Here is a 12,561-nt window from a genome sequence, read left to right as displayed (position 1 = left end):
GATTTTTTGTCCCAGTCCAGCCCTGCTGATGGGGCTCATTGTACTTCAGCTTAAGAAAAACAAGTAATTAAAAAGATTTTATCATTTTAATTACTTGCACCCTAAATGCTTACAGCATAGGAAATAGATAAACACAATGTAAATAACCAGTCCATTCATTATTAGGCATCTTTTTGTATTTGGTTTTGTTTTGTGTACTTACAGTGGTGTACAAATGGAGGAAGAGTGAAACAGCAGAAGAATTAAGAAAGGAACATAAGATGATATCTCAATTCATGTGTGTCTGTTCAGAGTTGTGTGCAAGTAATCAAATTTGTAAATATTAAAAAAAAATGTAAGGATGCATAGCTAAAAAGCAAGTTTTGTTTGAAGCACTGAAAATACACATAAGTCATCAGTCAACTCAACCAACTTTTCAATTGGCTGCCTTTTTTTGCTTTACTTCTGCCATGGCCAATATGCAAATGAGTGTGGACAATAATCCACAAATGAGTTTGTTGGTAAATTGTGGGTTTTGTTATCTCCGAGCTGAGGCTCAAAGGTTGAGGTTATACCGTGTTACCTAGAACCAGGGTTGCAGAAGTTAGCGATATAAGCATGATAATGGACAGCTGCTAGTGGTGGCTGGCACATGCAAGGCAGGCATATGTGGGCATACTACATCCATTTAAAGGATCTCCTATATTTATATTTTTCAGTAGTTGTCATAACCAGTGTTGGGTAAGTTACTTTAAATTAGTAACTTAGTTACATTACTAGTTACTTCAAAAACTGCAGTTGTGGTGCTTTCGATTGTACTCAGAACTTGGAAATTCTGCCTTCTGAATAGGAAGATGTAGGTAACACCAGACTGAAGATGAGCTGCATACAGAGCTGGACTGGGACAAAAAAATCGTCCCGGGCATTTTGACTAGAGACCGGCCCACCATTATAGGAAAAATCATAAAGCCTTTGAATGAAAATAAACACTCTTGTGACAGTGATGTATACTGTTCGGATGGTATATATGTATCAATCTATCAATTGTTTGTTGCAAGACTCAGATAATTATTTTTTTAAAAGTGAGACATTTTAAATGAGAATAAGAAAGTATTTCTTTGTGCCCCCCTTTCCCTTTAAATGCCCTACATGGACCCCTGGCAACACTTTGCTAGACCCGCCCCTGCACAGTTACCAGCTGTCAGCTACTTAGAAAAGGATCCTGGTGTTATTTGTCTCTCAGAAACATTTCATAACTTCCTCATAACTCATTCATATCACCTAAAAGGTAAACCTGTTTCTCCATCACAGCTCTGATGATTCAGTAAGGACATCTGGTTTCATTTTCATGTTTCCCTCTCATCACATAACCAAACCGATATCATGACCAGCAGGTTTACAGCTGTGGGTCCAGCCAACATCAGCTGATACTAGAAATTAATATTAAATAAATTCTAACAACAGCTGATCAAGCTTAAGCGTGCTGCTGTTGTTTACCGCGACATCCGCTGGTTTCCTCTTTCTGGCGCAAAGTGGGCGATAAACAAACAAGAGAGAAAAGCCGATTAGCTGATCATTGATCAGTTTCATGATTGAAGTAGAAACAGGAGAGGGAGGGTGAGAGGATGAGAGAAGAAGAAGCAGCTGTGCAGCGTAAACACAGAATAACTCAGCTTTGTGTCTTTTTTCATTGTAGCTGAAGTCCGGGACAAACTGTTCCTTTTCACCTCAATACGAAACGCACAATATTTTCTCTGAATACGAGATGATTCCGTTTTTTACGGGACGGTTGGCAACTCTAATAATTAACCTTATGAACAAAATTAAGTTCAACATCAGTATCATAGCACCCACCCAGCTGTATAGAAACACTGTCATGCTAGCTAGCACGCAGTACGAAAAAGTCAGAATAAACTCCAACTAAACTTGGTTCATAGCTGACCCAGATGGACTGCAGGTTATAACTTCTTACCTGAAGTTCAGTTCACCTGACACTCTCGGACCAGCGGCCGCTTCGGGTCTCTCCTCTTGCCTCCCTTTTCCTTCATCCACCTGCTGGCCTCCACCACTTGCTAATGTTATTGAATCTGTGGAAGCTCTGTGATAGCCACCACACGAAGTAACGAATAACGAGCCTATCTAAATCCCAGTAACGAGTAACGCGTTCCCAGTTTTGGCATAATAACTACTTACCGTGCTCGTTACCACAATAATAACGTAGTTACTGTAACGCGTTAGTCCCAACACTGGTCATAACTAGCTAGTATTGGAGCAAAACAAAACAAATTAAAAAGAAAACAGATGGCTACAGCTATGATTGGTCAGCTTATGGTTTACTGAGCAAGTTTTAAATGAAGTGGCTAAAATAGTTAGCTAAAAAATTCACTGTACAACAATCAGTGTAGGATTTGATATCTACCTGGATGCCATGGTGGCCGTTTATGTGTGTTAAATATGTTCTTAGGATAGCACCAAATCACAACAACAGTCACCTTAAGATGCTTCATAGTGTAAGACAAAGACCTTACAATAATAGAGAGAAAACAACAATCAAACAGCCCCTTGTGTTCTGGTCAAGCACTTGGTGATAGTGAGAAGGAAAAACTCCGTTTTTAAAGGAAGAAAGGACTAAAGTCACACTGTGAAAGAGAGCCAGAGATCATATTTCATTTTCATTTTCAAGTTTCACAGGTGTAGTTCCATAGTAGTGAGTGAGCCTTTGCAGACAAGTCAGCATCTTCCATACAAACTGTGAGAACTGTTAAGTTCTCTGGGTCACCATATAGTTCTTATTTTGGAAGATCAAAGCTATTACACTGACCATAATCATTTAACATTTTTAAACACCTCCATCTTGTATGATCCTGTGAAATATCCTGAGCTCACAATTTGACTTGGCTTCTGCGATATTTGCAGCCCTACATACCTAAGTAAAACCTGCCTTTTTTCCTATAGTAAATGTAATGAATAATAATTATTGTTGTTGTTGTTATTATTATTAATAATAATAAGCAAATCATCCAATCACATGGCAGCATGTAGACATGGTCAAGACAATCTGCTGAAGTTCACTCCAAGTATCAGATTAGGGAAGAAAGGTGAATTAATTGACATGTGCCATAGCATGGCTGTTGGTGCCAGACAGTCTGACCTGAGTATTTCAAAAACTGCTGATCTATTGGGATTTTCACACACAATCATCTCTAGGGTGTGCATAAAATGTTTAAAAAAAAAAAGAAGCTATGACATGAGCAGTAGCTCTCGTAAATGGCAGAGGTCAGACGGGAACTGCCAGAAATCAATACGCAGCCCTAGTAAATACTCTAAAATAATACAGAGAAAACCCCAATAACAAATGACTCCTTTTCAGCAAGCCCTTTGCAAAAGAAAAACTGGGAAGGAAAACCTCCCTTTTAACAGGAAGAAACCTTCAGCAGCCACCTGCCACGACCGGTTGATTTTCCTACCAATGTTCCCTCTAAGCTGTGCACGTACGCACTGCTGGCACGGTCTCTGCGCACAGAAAATCTGCGTTGCGCACAGAAAAAAAATCTAACCTGAATTGAAATTAAAATTTATACTTTAACAATTCTTTTTTGCAGTGTTAGTGTTAGTCGGTAAGTGACTGGCTGCTCCCGTATGGGATTAGAACGATGCCACCTTATCCCATAGTCCAGCCAATAATGCGATTCACATTCGTATATACGCAGCTAATCAACGTCGTTGACAGGCTATGAAAGCGTCCTTATGTGCTGACACCAGTGTTTTAGCTAGCGAAGCGGCGTGGCTGATGTGGAGTGAAGCCACGTTAATGACAACGTGTACAACTATTGGAGATGTGAGCAGGACAGACGGAACAAATGACAGAAAAAGTGTGGACTTAAATTGTGTTGATAGGCCACGTAAAACCAGAGTTATGATAAAAATATATGCAATGTTTGGTTTTCTTCCTGAATATTATCATTGCTTATATTTACTCATCAAATTTGATGCAAAACAGCTGATTGTTCTGTAAACAGTTTGAAATGTTTATTTAAAAAAACGTCCTGGCTGCATTTTTAGGTAAACAGCTGCAAAAAACTTTGTTGTTTGCATAACTCAGTTACTTTTTTGAAGAAGTAACTACATAATTAATTGCCCAACATTGCAGACAGAGAGTTACCGGACTCTCTCCCAGACCACAGACTCATACTCATAATACAAGTCAGAGCTTTATTTAAAAAAAAGAAGAAAAAAAAGAAGAAGGAAAGTTTTGTTTTCAAAATTAGAGTTCAAGTTATTTTTATTTTTTTATTTTTACAATAGTGTTAACATACTACACAGGTCAGCAAGATTCTTTTTGAAATTTTCATTGTAAGTGGGCTAAAGCAGTTAATTAAAAGTAGTCTAACATAAATGTAAATGCTGTAATTTGATTATTTTAGTAAACCATGTAACTTGGATGGATTCGATGCTGCCGTGACCACAGTGCACACATCTGCTGTTGCTCACAGTGGTCCAAGGGACCGCTCAGGGAGTTTGTGTGTTCACTCAGACACATGAAAAATTAGAGGGAACATTGTTTCCTACAGTCAAAATTTAAAAGAAGAACTAAATGTGTTTTGTTACAGCAGTATCTAAAAGTAGAAAGAGTTCCTGGACAAATAGTTTGTGCACTGCAGGATGTTATTCAAGTGTGAAAACTATTAGATTTCCTTGATTAAATGTTGATCACACATGTGATTTTACAACATAATGTGTGGGGTGTAGGCTTATTACTCTCAAATTAACTTATTAATCTCAAACGCAGTCATGATTTTAGCACTGTCTGTAGCACTGTTTAGCTTACGCGAGTGTTATTTAGACCCAGAGTTTCTGTGTTGATCGACAACTGCTCTCACAAACTCACGTGCACACATATACACACTGAATACTCACTTCAACTTGTGCTTCTTCCAGTAATTCACACTAAACTGCATTACTGAATTCTCTTCTATTATTGAATGAAAACATATTACTGTCATTTTTCATTTACAGGGAAATGCAGTTCACAGTAAAAAGTTCCTTTCCCATTAATTTCCTTTGCAGAATATGCTCTTCTTCCCCCCGGAGAAATGGGAAAATAAGGCTGATAAACAATTTAGACAGATGCTCGATCAGAGCATAGCTGAGGATGTCCCGCTCCTTATTCAGATCAGCTTTTTACTTGCAACGCTAAGGTGGATGTGGAGGCATTTGATGACAGCATATTGTGCAGATGGTTATAAATCCTCCAGCTTTTGTCCATGATGGTGATTCTTACCAAAGAGAGGTCTTTCAAACTAAATGAAGGTCAACTTGTGACATAAGGTTTGCTGCAAATAAGCTGCTAATGTAATTTTACTGTTAATGAATATTTCCCCATGAAAGCAAATTGCAATTGCTAGAGAAGTGATGATACTGAGAATAAAGAGTGACAAGCTGTTAAATCACTAAAAAAGGTTATGGAAATGTGAAAATGTACAAAGTAAATGTGTTTCACCACATTTTAAAAATTAAGAGCAAATTCCCTCTCTATTTTTTAATTGAATTATATATTATCCACTTTAAATTTTACTGTGTTGTGTTGAAAATATATGAAAACAACTCAACATACCATCTAATTAAATTCTGCCCTTGGTGATGAAGGTTTTTTTTTTATTACTATTTTTAAAAAGCGTACACTGCCTCAGGTGTAGACAGAATTCACAATTCTATCAGTTACGTTCTGTGTACACTCTGGCTGGCAAAACAAGTGAAAGAAAAGCAACAGCATCTGTAAATATGTATGTATATTAACCATATGTATGTATGTAAAAGACAATGTTTTGTGCCATTGATCTAGAAATATTAAAAAAGGTGGCCTTTATTTTTATACAGTTTCATTCATTCTTCGAAGCAAATCACTAGTTGTCATGGTATTCAGTTTAAGTTCAGTTTCATTTCCTATTTAGCAAATATTCACGATGACAATAATCTCTAGATTTCACAGTAAAGACCCTGGAATATGAGAAAGAAAAGCAGCATCAATCACACAATAGCAAGCAAGCTATGATATGGTTTGGTCCAGGTGTCAGCTTCCACTTGGCGCTATACATCAGAACCTGTAGGAAAGAGACAGCAGTATGTATTCATTAAAAGTAAAGTTCAGGTTCCAAAAAAGAAAAGAAAGCAAAGCAGAGAAAGGACAAAGCACACAATTTTTTTCAAAACGTGATGGGTCTCATTCTGGAAAGGTGAACATTAAATAAACTGCCTGACTTTTCTAGTATTAGTCAGCTAACTTCATTCCTAACAGAAAATAATGTGTTTGTGTGTCATTAACATTTGATCAGTGACTGCAGAACCTTTGTACATATTTATGCTTAATCAATTTTTTCTGTACCTGTAAACCTGCTTCCAGGCCAAAGAGATTAGCTGTCCCACTCTCATCTCCATGTAGTCCCTCACTCCTCACACTGAACTCCCCTGCAGATCTAGGAAGAAGCTGGTGATTTCTTTTATTTCAAAAATGTGTCTAGTTGCAGGAAGCTCCTGGTAAAGTTTATTTTCATTCCACACGTTATTTTGTAATAATATATTATGAACATATCCCACATAAACAAATCATTTTTGCAGAAGTGTACATCACTGCATACATTTTGTACACTGCCAGTCACTGTTCTAGGTTCTGAGAGCTTTCAATAAGCTAAAGTGGGTTAAAAACTATTTGAAGTGCACTAGGTCTCAGGATTGAGAGATTTTTTTTAATTATTATTATTAAAATGATTATTAAAGCTATATTTTCCATTTTAAAGATAAGAATTTAAATTTACTTCCATCTAAACTGTTAATGTATATTTTGTTTGTATTTATATTTGGTGTAAGGTGTCAATCAGCATAAAAATAATTTAAAACAATACAATAATTTTATTATAAAAAAATAGTATTAAGATGCAAAAAATGCCCTGCACATTGCCATCATTTGCACAAAATTGTAAATCTATCGTAACCAGAATACCAATCCATGTCTGCACAGTGTTATATTTTTGGGGTTGGCATTGCCTGTGGTGCTGAAATGGTTGAGTTCAAAGTGATATTTTCTTTTCAATATCCTCAAGTCCCTAGTGACGCTAGGTGACAGTGGGAAGGAAGAACTCACTTTTAGCAGGAAAAAACATGAAGCAGATGAAGGTTCAGTGAAGGGTAGCCATCTGCTATTACTTGCTGGGGAAGGCTGGACTGGTAACCTGGCCCACCAGTCGTTTGCACAAGATGCACTCATGCACCTTGTACAACAGAGTTTAGTGTGGGAAAAACAGGGAAAAGGTTTAACTAAAAATCTAAGAGAGAAAAAGAAAAAAACAACTTTAAAAAAATGTGTCAAATTAAAGAACATGTTTGCTGTTGGGGCTGCTGCGGGAGCGTCAACAGTAGTACCGGCAAAAATTAATAACAAGCCTTCAAAGTCACAGTGTGCTGCTGCTGCTGCTAGCATAAGCAGGGAATAAGTGCAGGAGGAGGGATAGCAGTCCCAACAAGAGATTGAGGAAGAAAGGGGAAGGTGAAATTAAAGCAGTAAGACAATAGACAGAAAGGCATAATTAGGAAGGGAAAGATTCAAGAATTCAGGTAAAATGATGCTGATTGAAAGTGTGGCTTTTAATTGTCACAGGCTATAATACACTATTTAACACATAAAATTTATTGGCACCACTTTAACTCATGGTGCCTGGATTCGAGTCCAACCTGCATCCCTTTTCTGCTTGTTAAAATGCCATTAAGCCATTTGTTTTCAAAAGAAAAATAACTTTATTTTGCTTATTCTTGATATTGCATATGGGCATATTTCACATTTGATAATATCTTCATAATATTACTGGTAATATTAGTAGTAAGTATAGTAGTAGTAGGTATATTCAAGGTTAAGATTATTTTAAGGTCAGTTGGGGTCAATGTTCCCTCTAAGCTGTGCGCACTGTTGTCAGGCCTGCAGGTATCAAGCTTGTGATGTTCTCCTTTATCTCATAGTGGACAGAAATTATTTTTTGGAGTGTCACAAATAATTTGTGTGGCATCAAATTTGATGCAGAACAGCTGATTGTTCTGTAAATATTTTGAAATGTTTATTTAAAAAATCGTCTTGGCTGCATTTTTAGGTAAATAGCTGCAAAAAACTTTGTTTGCATAACTACTTTTTTTAAGAAGTAACTATATAATTAATTGCCCAACATTGGTCATTATATACTGTATTTTGCAGACAGAGAGTTACAGGACTCTCTCCCAGACCACAGACTCATACTCATAATGTAAGTCAGAGCAAAATAAATAAAAAAAGAAAGTTTTGTGAAAAATTAGAGGGAACATTGGTTGGGGTGGAGTTATAGTATTAGAAATGCACAGAAACACATTATGCTGCAACTGTGAGAACCATTTCTTTTCAGCTTTGGCTGGCACACACACACACTTGGGAATAACAAGGATAAAGAAGGGGAAAAAATCTGTCAGGGTAAAAAACTCAGGAGACAATAACTGAAAACAGAAAGTCAACAAGAGGGAGAGGAAGAGGATAAAAGTTGAGAAAAGGAACCCTCCCTCCCTTTGAGAGTCATGTCAGCCACTACTGATGAATGTGGTCAAACATCAATACGGTGAGAATGATGACATCTGGCACACACACACACAAGGTTACAACACGCAGTTAAATGTGCTTTGGTAAAGTACCTGCTTTCTTCTTCATCCCTTTAACCTCCATTTCAATTTCCATATTAAAATGTCTCCCATTGTTTTATGTGACTTGGCACATTGCTCCTTGATCTTCAATGACATCAGGCTGATAAATAAATCGATGTACAGTAAAGGGCAAAGTTATCATATGCCACGATGGGCCCATGTGTTCGGCAGCAGCTCAATCTCTTATTCTAAATTTCAGTTTTCCTTTCTGCGAGTGTAAGGCTGGCCTAGTCCACGCCCTGCTTTGTGACATGTTGTCTGATATGAACTTTTTCAGTCTCCTCATTTTGCATTTCTCCGAACACACTTTAGGTGTCAAAATTGAAGGAAAAATTCCTTAACCCTGGAGATAAAAATGTATAATATTCAAAAACATATTAAATCAAATGCAGTTTTGCAGATAACTGAAAAGAAAATGTCCTTAGAAGCCATCTTTTTGCTGTAACTTGCATCCTATATGTCTGCTACAGTTGAACTAAACTAATCATTTCTGTATTAGCCCATAGCCCAGCATACATGTTGTGTGTGTGTAGTTGTCTGCCTCTTATAACTCCAGTGATTTTCCTGCAGTTTGAAATCTCATGTGATCCCGTTAATTTCATGAGTCCAGCAACTAACCACTCTTACTAGATTGTATCATGTCATCTCAACAAGAACAAATTAAGTTGTTGAATTTCGTACAGATCCTACATGATTTCATTACGTTCAAGATAGAAACATGAAAATTTTGTGTTCAAATTACAATGTAAACTTTTTTAATGTAACAACCACCCAATTTACCTCTTTCGGTATACCAAAAAAAGTAGAGGCGGCTGCTCGACTTGACTGAGATGGATGCCTTCCTCAAACCACGATCCAAAGCGTGCGAGACTGAAATTCCGTGCAGTGTCGCAAGATTTAACATTGCATTTAACATCATATCATTGACTTACTTCACTCGAACATGATATGAACAATTTAATCTACCGGCCCTGCATATTATGTCGTTTCTACACTATATAGTTACACTTAACTTTAAACCATGAGGCAATTGTGTTAAATACACGCAAGATGCTTACATAAATCCAAGAGCTGGCCAATCCCTTTTTTTCAGTGTAAAAGGACTTAGCCATCTGCAGTATTTTAAAGAAGGGGTGTATTTTGCTCAAGAAGCATTTTAGAGAAATTACATTGTGTTTCTGTAATGCATCCCTGGTTCGCAGGTTGAGGTATGCCACCTTGATGGATCACTCCTGCCCTTTTCTTGTTTTTCTTTTCTCTTCACTTCCTCGAAACATCGAGAAGATGTAATACCACTGACTTTCAATAATCCCACAGATTTAACGGGTTGTAAACACACTGAGGTTTAATCAAAATCGCTGTCGGTTTGTTTGTTTATTTGCGAGTTTATTTGTAACGTGTACGTTCCACTTGATTTCTCCATTTCTTCAGCAGCGCTTCCAGTCGTGACAAGCACTGTTTCATTTTAGTGTAATTGCATACACAACACTCCCTTCCCATAATTACTCACTAGCTCATCACACCCAGGACATGAAAAACTGAAAATGACCACATCTACCATTTGCAGCAGTGTGTGTCATCTTCATCGCATCCCCCTCCTCCTTCCACCTCCTCAGCCCCTGAAATGCCTCCTTTACCATTCGTTAGCATAGCATCTCCGCTCAGCGTCGGCCTACCATCTATCACAGCAGACCAAGGCAAATGGAGCTTTCAGCTGAGTGGTGATAAGGAATCGCAGCCACATTAAAACATCTGTCACACCTCCAAAGCCATACTCGGCATGTGTTACAACGGCCAGGGAGGAGGGAGGAGAGTGAAGGGTTCAGGGAAGGAAGAAAGTAGGATGAAAGTAGGGACAAATAAGAGACGGGATAAAATGTGGATAGACAGATCATTTTAACAATACTTACATTTCTGACATCTTTGTTTGTTTTTTACTTCCATCATCATTCATATTCTACACTATAAACCTTAGTTATCTTAATCAAGTGCCCATACTGTAGGTGGAGGCCATTCAATATAAGTCTGTATTTGTTGTTGTTGTGTTTTGACCTTGTTTTGTACTACTGATGCCACATACTGTAGTTTTTAATTGTCTTTTTTAACACCAGCAAAACCTCAGTGAAAAGACATTGGCTTCTTTTCCAGCTCTATAAAAAATGTTTGTTTGGGTAAAACATAAAGTTAAAATGCTGTCTTTTTTAAAGTTATTGAAGTGTAGAAAAGAGCATTCCATTAAGCTGAAAAAAGAGGGTATCACATCCTTCTCAGCAGCTTTACCTTTGAACCCAGAACTGTCTTGCTGTGAGATGACATTGCTTGCCACTGCACCATTATGGTGTGTGAGGACAATAATTTGACTGTTTAGAGGCTTGTACAAATAGGCATTAGATTGTAGACATATCCAATGTCAATTATATGCACTGGGGGGAAAAAAAGCATGCTTTTGCTTTTTCTTTTTCTTATTATGCCCTTCCAACGCCTCCACTAAAAATGTGCCTTTTGTGTTTATGGCAGTTTATGTTCAATCTTGTTGGAAAACAGAAAAAAACAGTAGTGACCACCAGGTGTAAATAATGGAAACCAAGCACGCGGTTTGTCTGAATCCAAAATACACTGACTCTCATTCAGTCACAAGGGTTTATTTTACTTCAGCTAAATTTTGATCTGTCCTATACTCAAATTGGCAAAAAATACCTACAATTTGGTATAATTCTTCTTTTAATTTCTATACATATATTTTATATATAATTTTATTATATAATTTTTATACTTTAGCTTTGATTATCCAAACCAGTATCATAGCAAAAAAGTTATAGACACATGCATTTCACGCTTTGGCGATGCTTGCAGAAGTTGCAGTACATTGCACTACCAGCAGAGGGAGGTATTTTATTTTTCAACCAATCATTGGAAGGTGTTTAAACAGATATTGCTAACACATTTAAATGAAAATACACATCAGCCACCTAGGTTAATCCTTTCTGGCATAATAGTACCCTGGAATTTAATTCATAGCTTCTTTGGTCACTAGCAATTTCTTAGACTTACTGGAAATATATCTTCTCCCCAATGCTGGTACTGCAACTTCTGCATGAGTGTTCATTTCACGCTTTGGAGAGACAGAGTGAAATGGACATAATGGACTGACGTGTCTTTTGTGATTAAATCGTGATTAAAGGTTGTTACAAGATCAAGGACTCAAAGTAATTAATATTAACTTAATATTAACTTGACGTATGTTAGCACGTCCAGGTGCATCACTTCCTATATTGTTATTTATTATTATTGCTACTACACAGCAAAATCTCCAGTGTTAAATTAACACTAGAGAGTGTCTATATGGGTCCACACCTCTGAGTGTTAAATACAACACTGTTGAGTGTTAAATTAACACTTTTGACAGTGTCATATGTTTAAAAGTAACCTAGTCAGTTTTGAAGATTAACAATGGCTAACACTGAGCAGTGCTGATTTTCTAACACTGGAAAATAACTCAAAATGTTAGAAACATTCCAGTGTTAGCCATTGTTAATCTTCAAAACTGACTAGGTTACTTTTAAACATATGACACTGTCAAAAGTGTTAATTTAACACTCAACAGTGTTGTATTTAACACTCAGAGGTGTGGACCCATATAGACAAATTTGAGGTGCTTTTTTTTCTAAATGTCATCTTAAATGTTATCTTTCTCCAAAGCATGGGGTCAAGGTTTTTGTATAGGTCTAACTTTAACCTTATTCTGTTTGGGATCTATTTTGGATCAGGTCTAATCACTGGAGTTCTTCAAAAAACATAGTTTTCCTTTGAGTGCTGCTCAGATGGGACATCCAACCCAATCAGACCAGGTAAGATGACATTCAGCATATAAAG

The sequence above is a fragment of the Haplochromis burtoni genome, unplaced genomic scaffold (assembly GCF_018398535.1).
Source record: "Haplochromis burtoni strain Fernald_Lab_line unplaced genomic scaffold, NCSU_Asbu1 Contig_798, whole genome shotgun sequence".
Taxonomy (NCBI): domain Eukaryota; kingdom Metazoa; phylum Chordata; class Actinopteri; order Cichliformes; family Cichlidae; genus Haplochromis; species Haplochromis burtoni.
This window is presented reverse-complemented; position numbering follows the sequence as displayed.